At 34.4% G+C, this 10,837-nt stretch overlaps 1 long non-coding RNA gene across 1 annotated transcript; it reads left to right on the forward strand.

Annotated features, from left to right (window-relative positions):
* The first annotated feature begins 316 nt into the window (after positions 1-316).
* Positions 317-1,145, forward strand: LOC140181728 (uncharacterized). Its single transcript, XR_011876847.1, has 3 exons — positions 317-457; positions 953-992; positions 1,093-1,145. It is a non-coding gene; the product is annotated as an uncharacterized lncRNA (long non-coding RNA).
* The last annotated feature ends 9,692 nt before the right edge of the window (positions 1,146-10,837 follow it).

Genomic DNA, 10,837 nt, shown 5'->3' on the forward strand with positions numbered 1-10,837 from the left:
CTCTCTCGATCTATTCACACTCCACACAAGTTTAGTAGGAGCTTCTTCCTCTCTCCATCCACGCTCTCTCCATCGCTCCGTCCATGCTCTCCCCATCGCAGGAGTTTCTTTCACCGCCGCCGCTCTCCCCATCACTCCGTCCATGAAGAAGCTCCATCCATTAAGAAGCTCCATCGTTTACGAGCTCTATTTTCCTGCTTCTGTTTGAGCTGTGTTTCAGTCCCCTCCATTTAGATCTGCGCTTCTGAATTTCAGATCGTGTTCTGGTAACCTCTATTTCTCTTTTTTTTCTGTATTCTCTCTTCGAGTTCTTCATTCACTTGCCCTCACTGCACATTCTTCTTGTCTCACGATCTGATCTCATGGCTCCTAACACTGTTACGGACTTTGTTTTCTTGTCAGATTCAATTTGAGACAATAATCACTTCCATCATTTCAAAGATCGAACGCAGACATGGTAATCCTTTTGTTTCCTCACAATCCCGCACTTCGATATTTATTTTAGGCTTCTCTATCAGCTACAATTTTGATATGTGCATGTAATTTGAATCTGTGATACATTACATGGGCTTCGTGTTGTATAATTGTACACACTTGCCTTATAATTGAGATCTATTCATGGTGAGGTTTGTATTTGAATGTTCTTCAAGATTACTGTTGGATCTTCTGATTTAGCTTATGATACCCGGTGTTATTTTTCTTTCTCCTCAAATTTAGCTATGATAGGTTGCTGTAAATTCTATTTCTTACAAAATTGGTGATGAATTAGATTATATGCAAGTTACTTGCCCCATTGAGCGTAGCCAAAATTGTGAGGTTGGGGCAGTGCTAGATTCCTTTGCAAAATGATGCATTTAACTGGGTTGGGGAATACTTTAGTCTTTCTTTCTATTTGCTTGAATTATCTTATACAACTTTGAGTTTATGTTCTAAATTTTTTTCACCTATATAGGTTGTACTTGCTGCATCCATTGTGGGCAAATCTGGTAAAGGTGAGATGTCTTGAATTGATGCTCAGTTAGGTGGTGCCTAAATCAATATGGATTAGAAATTGCTGTTGCACTGACAAGGGCTTCTTTCTTTTGGATGCAGTTCTGGTTTCTAGGAAGTTTGTTGATAATGTTGCGCAGATATGTGTACTAGAGGTATATTGTATTCGCATCTAGTTGTAATTGCTTTGCCTAGTTCAATTTCTGTATCCTTATTTATCTTAAATGTTTTCTCCATTATTAATTATTTAGTAGTTCTGTGAAGACAGCTTACCTCTCCAAATTTATGTGAAGACAGAAAGTTATGAGAAGACAACTTACCTCTCCAAATTTTCTGGATATGAATTATAGCATTTCTCAAGGTGATAAACTCTTTTCTTGTTAAATGTGTATGGATTTGTCTCGTTTCATCCTTATCCGTATATATATTGCCAACTTCTCTTCGTATCCCTCACTCACTTACTATATCCATCGCTTCATCAATTCTCTCCCTCATCACTCATCATCATCTCCATGGCTTGTTGCAACTACTTTTTCAACCCTCAACAAATAGATGAATATCCTTTCCCACTTCCCATTCAATTTTTCTTATATGATTATGATTATTACTATTATTCCAGGTAATCTAATTAGATTAAATTGTTACAACACTCTATATATACTTTTTTTGTGAATTATTTGCCACTGTGCTGCATTTATTTATGCTCAATCTATATTTCAATGGAAACAGTAACGAATATCCACCACTGGAATGTTGGGCACACGAGTTTTCAATACAAGACATGGAGTGTTATCCTTCACTTCCTTTTTATGAAACTCTCTCCATCGAACCAATTTCAACTATTAAAGGTATATATATCATGATGATGACTGATGAGTTTCTTAAAGTTTTTATTTGCTTATTAGATTCTTATATTACTATAGCTACATATATTATACCTTGTCCTTAAATACATAGAGACTATGACTTTTATGATATTAAGAAAGGGTTTTCTGTCTGGAACAAAGTGGATGCCGGCTTTGATTGTTCGGAAAAAGTAGTTTTGTCATTATCATTGGCTTTGCTTTGATTGTTAAATGTGTATGGATTTATCTCTGTATTTCGCTGACAAATCAGAGGTACCGTTTTATTTTTTCACAAGTTTCATTCTTCAAATTGAACTCAAGTTTGGTTTTTTTGAAGCTTTTCATTGGGTGTCTTCTTGATGTTTGATAAAATGCCTGAACTAAAAATGAGAGTTTTTTTCAGGTGAAAACTAATGGAGCAAACTCTAAGGGAAGAAGATGCAGCTAACTGGGTTTACAGGGGTGAAGGAGCTGTTAATCTTGTTCTTGCTTACAATGGATCAAATCCTTCTTTTGTGAGTTATTTTTTCTTTACTAATTGGGGTTTAACTACATGGATTGAATGACACAATTGCATGCCATGATAATAAATGCTTATGTTGGTACGCTTAATAATATACAGATTTACTAATATTTTAATTTGTGGTTCTTTGGAGTAAGGAGCACCATGTAAAAACTAGTGCCTGAGCTTTTGTAGTCTTCTGTAACCGTGACTTCATTGTCGTGAGTTTTTTGACATTTTCTAACTGTAGTTAGTCTTTTTGAACAATGGTCCATTTTTCCTTTCCTTATAAATATCCAAGGCTGGGACATGAAAAACTAAAACTAATTGCTTGTTGTGATTCACTATCTAGTTGTTGGGTATCCACAACCATAAAGTAGCTTCACCGTTGCTGAACTATATATATATAGTAACACCATCCCATCCACTTTACACTACCCAATCCTCATTCATCTTTCTTCACTTCACTCAAACTCATACCATAGCCACAACTAATTACTTTCAGAATGGCAAAATCTTCCTTCTTACTTCCATGCTTGATTCTCTTATTCCTCGTAGCCTCTGAAACTGGTATTCTCTTCTCTCTATTTTTTATTTTCTTCTTCATTGTATCTGTTATATAATTTTTTCTTCCTTTCTTCTATTCTTCCATTTATATTGGTTATTGTTCAGAGTATGGGCAGCACCTCTTAGTCTATGAGTTTCATAGAAATGGATCACTGCATGACTTCCTTAACCTGACTTTTCGAGTTGCCATGAGCTTCAGATAATGTGTATGTTAACTTGTCACAGGATAATCTTAAAAGAGCAAACGGATAGATATTCAATATGGGAAACCCAGACAATGAAATATCCGTGAAGGAACTAGTTGAGCTTATGATACAGGTGAGTTTTAACACATGCATTAGTTAGTTTATTCCTATCTAATGAAATAAAAGCTTTTGCTCATTTTCGAGAAAAAAACCAGCACTGTGGACTCTATATAATATTGATATTTGTAATTTGTCTACAAATTTAAGCATTCTTACCATTCTCCTTTTCCATAGAGCTTGTTCATTAACAGTTAAAATTTTTAGTCTCTAGACTTGTATCTTTTGTTCTTGGCTCTCAAGATGCTTGATTGACTTCTCTAATTAGGGGATCTATTTTCCAAAACCCTTGTAGGTTGCCACAATTGCTTGGTTGGAAGCTGATTCTGTGTGTGGCAGTCACTCTGTTACAATCCCTTTAGTGCTTGTCTTGCCTTATCTTTTCCGTCTAAACCAATGTCTCCATCAGTACAAAGATACCGGGGAGAAAACTTGTCTTTTGAATGGTAACTAATTTCTTTACATGGAAAGATTGGAAGATTAGGTGGTGGAGGATCAGATTATAAACCTTTTGTGCAGCATGTGGGAATTCCATCAATTGATATAGCCTTTGGAGGAGGTGCATAACACATTAATTTAATCCTAACAAGTGGTAACAGGATCTATGTCATTTCATATGTTATGCAAAAGAATAGGTGAAGGAACTATAGAAACCACAAGAGAAACTATAACTATATATACTTAATTCACTTGAATGACAATTGGTTCTGTTGTGGAAAACAGCTGCAAGTGTTTGGGGTCTAGTAGCATTATGGCTACAGGTAATGCCTCTCTTGTCCAACATGTGAACTTAGTTAGTTGTGCTAAGACTGATTGATTTAAATTGGTGAAAACTTGCTTAAGCTTTGAACCAAAGCAAGATAATTGTATGTGGTATAAAAGCCAGCAACATCTTATTGGATTGGTTTACCTGCATGAAAATTCAAAAACTAGGACAATTCAAAGAGGTATAAAAGCCAGCAACATCTTATTGGATGCTAAACTTCGTGCCAAAATTATATGTGGTAATAAATCTTGTTTCGTTTTATTTTCTTATGATTATGGAATGTCATAAAATACTAAAGAATTTTTCATTGAGGTGCAGAAGTGTGGCGGCATTCCAATTAAGTCATGAAATAGTATCTATGCACAGATACAAACTATGAAACAGTATCTATACTAAGTCATGATCTTATTGGATTCTCTTTAGTGGATTCAGGTGTAGGTTATCAAAAAAGTTACATAGGTTCTCTTAAGTGGATTCTCTATATCAGCAAACTCTATAAATAAAGAAGAGAGCTGTGTCAATACAAAGTGTATTTTCTTCCCTTTGCTGATTAAAATAAATAGAATATATAGAATATTATCTCAGTATTTCCATTAATCAATGTCACAAGGATTTGGTTTTTAAGATTTCGCGAGTTGCCTTATAAGCCATAAAAGTAATTAGGTACCTTGAAATATATTCTTTTTCTGGTTGAATAAGCCATTAGATTTTCTTTGTGCCAGAATTTCTTGTGCCAAAAAGGGAAGCATCAGTGAGAATTTCTTTGTGCCAGAATTTCTTGTATATCAAGAATGCTGTTGTATCATCAAACTTAACTCCTTGAGACACCAAATTTAAGAGAATAGTGGTTTTCTCTAGTTGATGATTTGCTGTATTAGCTCCAACAATGCAAACCTGGTTGCGACTCACCAAAAGACTAGTTGTAATTTCCTCAGCTAGCTTGAAAACCAAAGGGAAGAACTTGTATATTGCAATGCTGATGTGGAGTTTAACTTGAAGTGGCCACACACAACCACAAGGAGATCCAGGAGGTGTATTTGTCAATGGCTTTGAGCAAGTCACCATCATGCAATCTAAAAGGAGTAGGATCAATATAAAATCTTGTTTCTTTAAATTGTTGAAAATGAAGGAACTAGTAGTGTCAATGAGTAATGTAAATAGTTATAGTTCTGTCAATGGTTTATTTTTTTTGGGTATCTTTTTATTGAGATAGGGAGATATTGGCCAATAATGTTGAAAAATAACATCAAATTTTATAGGTATCGTGTAATGAATATTATATTTATCTATATGATTTTTGGCCTCTTTTTTTTCAATTTACAGTGTGTTTGATGGAGGAAATTTAAAAAATAAACCTAAATTATTCATTTTGCAATGGAAAAATTTAAAAAATTTCTATTTTACTTTACCGATGGATTTATAGACGGATTTTGTGTTTGTAATCATAGTGTGAGATGATTTTCCAAGGTTCAAATTACAGACGGAAAATTCGTTGAAAATCTGTCTGTAATTACAGACGAAAAATCCATCAGAAAATCCGTCTGTAATTACAAACGAAAAATCCATCTGTAATTACAGACAAAAAATCTGTCGAAAAATCCGTCTATAATTACAGACGAAAAATCCGTCGGAAAGTTCGTCGCCTTTGGGAAATGGATAGAAAATTTACAGAGGGAAAATCCATCGGTAACTAGTAAAAATCCGTCTGTAATTTTCCGACGGGGCTTTTACAGAGGGACAAAATCCGTCGGTAATTTTGTCGGTATCCAAAAATCCGTCTGTAATAAAGACTAAATCTGTCTGTAAATCTGTCTGTATTAATCCATTTTCTAGTTGTGTCTTTAGCTTAGTTTAAATATTATTATTTAAAGATTTTCACTTGTTTCTTATATTTCAAGACAGACAATCTTTCCCTAAGAGCCTTAGGCCATTTAGCCACTCATTATTATCACATGATTTCAATCAAACTTTCATATAATAACATATGGCACAATTTCTCATAAACATCCATGTATTCACCTAGCTAGAAATCATTCCTCACAATCACATAGCATCAAGTATCAAAGAAAACACTTTTTGCACACTCAAGAAGATTTCTCACTAGTCCTAACCCTTACCTTGTGAGTCGAGTTTCTCAATGCACTTTCTTAGTTCGTCTTGGCTCCGAATATCTCCTAAGAATACAATATGCTACTTTAGTCAAATGAAGCCTTCATGGCCGAACCATGAGGGAAAAGAGGAGGTGGATTCTCACCTTCTTGAACTTGAGTCTTGAGAAACCCTACTAATAACAGGGGAAGGGGAGAGCATGTTGGAAGAGGTGAAGAGATAACGTTGGATTAATTTCAATTACTCTTCCTTAGGTGTTATGCTTATCCACTAGTTATTTACTTGGTCATCGAGGTAAAATTTAATCATGTGGTAAAAGGAAGTATGAGTCATGAATAACTAGGATACGATAATCTCACTCATAATTATCTTAATTAATTTACTGTGTGGTAAATTAATATGTGATGAAAAACAACTTAGAAAAGGAAGTGAGTCTAGTCATACTCTTATTTACTGGTTAACTTACATATTGGTAGTCGTTAATGATTAATTTCTAGCATTAATTATCCCACTAGCATTTATTACTCCACTAGCATTTATTATTATTGTTGTATTTAATGCTTCTAATTATTTATTGTCACTAATCTCTTCTTATTTACTACTAGTCAAAAGTTTTAAACATTTTTATTTAATGACTACAAAATAAATACATTAAAAACTTGAATTTTTTATATTTTCAATAAAATCTTTCTTGTTTTGTAATTTTAACATGTGTCCTTAGGGCACCAGATAGATAAACTCTTTTTAATGTTATACTATTTATTTATTAATTTTTTTTTTGAAATACTGGATTCTTACACAGAGAATGTGGTACATTCATGCAAAAACACCCAAATCCTAAGATAATTGACGAAGTCTATCAAAGTCATCTAATAAAGGGAGCCACCTAACTTGAATAAGATGGTTCAATTTGTCTATCTTAAAGTAACTCCCAATCAGCATCATGATGTAGCATTATGCATACTGTTTATCAGTCCCATGAGGAATATGTTGAATTCTTTCTCTGAGTCACGTCAACTTGATGGTGAACACCTTGTTCTTTCCTTGTGGCTAGATGGGAGGTCTGGCATTGAGTAGGTCCTTCACCAACTATCATGTCAGATGTTGGTGTTATGTCTAAAAATTTCTCATGCACCCCACACTGACTTCCTATCAATTTGTAGGTCGATGAGATATTTCACATTCTACAAGGTGATAGTGCACTCACCCCATGATAGATGAAAGGTATCAGTTTGGGCCTCCATTGCTCCATAAATGCAAATATCAATATATTGTCAAACACAAAGTCCAAAGGTTGAACTTCATGGCTAAATCTGGTCTCACTAATTAAGTAATGGTAGAAGCACCTTTGATGAAAAAAGAGTGTGACTAAAATGCTTAAGTAGCATTAGACAAAATCCATATGTGATAAAAATATAACATACATACAATATAACTTGAAACAAATTCATGCATTAGCATCTTTAGTTGTTTTTTGTAGTATTTCTTTCAATAAAGTTAGTGAATTTCTTATTCTTAATTGAGATTTTTGGTGCTTTAATCAATATTTCTTGAAGTTGCTATGAGCTTTGGTATGTGTAGCAAAGTATTGAAAATAAGCAAGAATAAAGAAGAGGAGAAACAAATAAGAGAAACAACCACAAACAAGGAGGAAAGTGACTAAACATGGAGTACCAATTGAAGCCATGTGTTATACTTGAAGAGCAAATAGAGGCTGAAGACACCAAATGAAGCCATGCATTATACTTGAAATTCAATGCGTACTACTTGAGCTCTTTTGACATCTTCATACTCGAATGAGTATAGCGAGAGCTAGAGAGGTCTAAATGATACAGTTACAGCAGTGTTAGAAAGCTGACATCTAGAGATTTCCAACGATATATAATAGTCTATAGCAAACATGCATCTAGGATAGTCACACTCAAGCCACAAAAAGCATTCAAGGACTACCCTGAATTCATGCGTACAACGTAGGGCGTCCTGCGTATAACATAGGAATTAAACCCCTTTGACCTCTTCCCACTTCTACGAGCATAACTGAGCTAGATAAGTGCAAATGAAGTGATTTCAGCAGCATTAGAAATTTGACATCCAGAGCTTTCCAACGATATATAATAGTCTATAGTGGACATGCGACTAAGGTAGCCACACTCATGTCACAGAAAGCACTCCAAGGCTACCAAGTACCATGCGTATAATGTGAGACTCTATGCGTTATACGTGAGAAGCCAAACAAAGGCCAAATTCTCCAAATTGAAAGTCGTGCATACTATTTGCTATGCCATGCATATAACGTGGGCTTGGCCACCTTCCAAGACCTTCAAGTGTTTCGTTGGCCCAAGATTGAAGTTTCAAGCCCATGATTTAACACAAAGTTTTGAATTTCAATTACAAAGAAGATTATTATCTAATTAACAGTCATTAAGACTTAATTAATTATATTGGATTTGATTTAGTTTATTTCTGAGATAGTTTGAATTTTGAATTAGTTTTTAAGGGTTTGTATCAAAAGGAAAAGAGACACACATGGCTTCTTCTCTTCTTCTTCTTCCCTTTGGCCGTTTTTCAATTAATAATTCTAGGTTTTCCTTTTGCACTATGAGCAACTAATCTCCTCTGTTAAGGTTAGAAGCTCTGATTTTGGTTTGTCTAATTAGAATAGTCAACTAATCATTGTTGCTTATTCTATCAATCCTCATGGGAATGATAACCCACTCACCGTGGTATTACTTGATATGATTTGGTACACTTGTCGAGTTGTGGTTTTGCAAAATTCAGCATCAAGTTTTTGACACCATTGCCAGGGATTAACTGAGATTTACAACTACCATAATAATTGATTCTCTAAATTAGACTTTTTCTTTTGCTTTACGAATTACTAAAGTAGATCTTTATTTTATCTTATTTTACTTTATCTTTATTTTATTTTCTGTTTATCATTTTGTGTTATTTCTCTCTATTTCTTTTCCTTAACTCCTCAAGGTGTGTTTAATTCTATTTTGTGTTCTTGTGTAAGGAAATAACAGAGTTTGAATCACCCCTAGACCAAGTAAACTACATGGGATATTTCTCAAAGCCAAAGAATGACCCATACATTTCGAAATGGAAAAATCACCAAACTTTGAGTGGGAAATTAAACCAAGAACAAAGATGCTTCAATACACCACATTAACAACAAGCTCCCATAATACAATCACAAATACATTAAATAATCTCTTGCATGGAAACCAAAGTCTCTTTCCTTGAAACTAAATTTTCTTCTCTTGAAAATGCCCTGGAAAAACTCACTCGACACACTACCACAATAGCCCAAACCACCTCCACATTTATGTAACAAATTCAAATATTCATGGATGAAGCAAGAGCCAACTTTTAAAATCAAGTTGTGTCTATTATAAACTTGAAAGTACAAATAGGGCAAATTGCCAAGCAACTCACAGAGAGACTATCCAACATTTTTTCAAGTGATACAATTCTCAATCCAAGAGAATAATGCAAGGCCGTTAGCTTGAGGAATGGAAGGTGTTGACAGAAAAGTTATATCCGCATAACTACCGGCAAGTATACCGGGTCGCATCCAGTAGTAAAACTCACAAGAGTGAGGTCGATCCCACAGGGATTGATGGATCAAAAAACTTTAGTTGGGTGATGAATCTAGTCAAGCTAAATATTGAAAGAGTTTTAGTGAAATTTAATGGACAGAATATAAATTGCAAGAAAGTAAAACAACAAAATTTAGATTACTAGAAATTTAAATGCTGGAAAGTAAAGGACAGAAACTTAAATGGCACAAAATGTAGAGTACTAGAAAATTAAATGCTAAAAAGTAAATGACAGAAACTTAAATGGCAAGAAATATAAATGAGCTGAATCTTAAATTGCACGAAAGTAAAGCCAAGAATGTAAATGACAATAAAAAGTAAATTGCATGAACTATAAAAGGGATTTGGGTGCTGGGAATTAAAGGAAGCAGTAAATTCAAAGCAATTAAAGTGAACACAAGGCAATCAAAATGGAGAATATCAAAGAGAAAAATTCATTAGGGATTAGAAATATCATAATCCATCATGAATCAATGGGTCTCAACTTCATTCTCAATCATATAAAGTAGATCTATGGCGGATTGTAATTGATTGAGTCCCAATTCCTTAGTAACTCAATCTCTCTAAACACAATCAATTTGCCAATTCCTTGATCTAATTGTCAAGAGAAGAGCTTAAGTGCATTCTCTTATCTATAAGCCATACAAATTCTTAAGATCTCAATTCCTCCAGAATGGTGTTGATCAAGAGAATTGTGAGGGATAAAGCTTCAATTCTAATTTCTATGAATCTCCTTTTGAGGCTCACATAGAAATTCACTAGATCCAAACCCCCTTTCAGAGTGAATGGATCACAATAAACATAGAAGTTGTCCCTTAGCTACAACAAGCGGATTGAGAAGAAGAAGAATTTCATTCAATCATGTGAATTACAATAGAGCTCTTCCCCCTAATGATGTGGGATTTAGTTCATCATTGCTCAGCAAAACAAAAAGGAAAAGAAAAGTACATGAAAGCAAAGTAAAGTACAAAAGAAAATGATTCAGGATTTCCCAATTAGGGTCCCTGCTTTCCAGCCTCCTTTCTCACTTCAAAATCTATCCTATTTCTACACTTTCTAGATCAATCTTCAAGTCTTTGGATGTGGGCTTTGGCCTTAGTTGAAGCAAGTTAAGAGTGGCTCTTTCTGACGTTGACATAGGTGTTAGCTCACTA

Source organism: Arachis hypogaea, chromosome 18, assembly GCF_003086295.3.
Source record: "Arachis hypogaea cultivar Tifrunner chromosome 18, arahy.Tifrunner.gnm2.J5K5, whole genome shotgun sequence".
In the NCBI taxonomy this organism is placed as follows: domain Eukaryota; kingdom Viridiplantae; phylum Streptophyta; class Magnoliopsida; order Fabales; family Fabaceae; genus Arachis; species Arachis hypogaea.